Raw genomic sequence first — 850 nt, 5'->3', positions numbered from 1 at the left:
GGGCAGATTGGCAGACTTCAGACACCTTTGACTAAATGGAGGATTCTCAGGCGTACAGATTCCCTTATCAATTTTTCCTTCACCGTTGAAGCAAGTGATATTTATAACTGTTTAAAACGCACATAAGTCCACCATCCATTAATTCATCAAAGACCCTGCTGACTATGAATCTTAATATTATTATGTTCTATTACGTTTTACTAACATGAAACTTTTATGTGTTGGCAAAAGCTTCCAATAGATGTCGCTACTAGTACCCTACGGCGCGTTATAGTCAGACGACTTTCAAAACTGTAAATACTCACGGCAATGTATTCAAAGCATACTTACCTGGCGTAGGGGACACCGTGATCGAGAAGGCGGTTCCCCCAGAGCGAGGCCCTTCCATTGCACTGCGGCTGGGATGACCTCTGCGATTATCCCTAATGTGGATAACTCGGACGCGTAATTTTTGGTAGTGGGGACTGCGTACGCGCCGTCCCTCCTTAATAGAAGCCAGAAGGTATAATGATTTAGCTATAACTTTTAATTAATTTTTATTTTTACTTTAATACACACAAAGTAAACAAATCGAAAAACATACAAGGATCTTAATCTACTTAATAGCTGCAGCGTGCAAAGGCGGTCTTATCTCTTTCTAACAACCTATGATGAAAGAAATCACGAAAGCGCTAATTAATATACACTAGAACATAGCTAATTAATATAGACAACTAGGCTATTAAGCACTGTCGTAGTCGTCGTCAACCGATAGACGTCCACTGCTGGACACACCTAAGTCGCTTGCAGGTCATGCCCCAGCGATCTTGCGCGCCGCTGGTGATTCGCTAACTTAGTGTCTAACACTGAA

At 41.8% G+C, this 850-nt stretch overlaps 1 non-coding gene across 1 annotated transcript; it reads left to right on the top strand.

Annotated features, from left to right (window-relative positions):
- The first annotated feature begins 322 nt into the window (after nt 1-322).
- LOC117992628 (U1 spliceosomal RNA) lies at nt 323-484 on the top strand. Its single transcript, XR_004675074.1, has one exon. It is a non-coding gene; the product is annotated as a U1 spliceosomal RNA (small nuclear RNA).
- Nucleotides 485-850: the final 366 nt, after the last annotated feature.

This window comes from Maniola hyperantus, chromosome 21, assembly GCF_902806685.2.
Source record: "Maniola hyperantus chromosome 21, iAphHyp1.2, whole genome shotgun sequence".
Taxonomy (NCBI): Eukaryota; Metazoa; Arthropoda; class Insecta; order Lepidoptera; family Nymphalidae; genus Maniola; species Maniola hyperantus.
The sequence above is the reverse complement of the archived record's forward strand: the minus strand, read 5'-3'. Positions and strand labels throughout refer to the sequence as shown.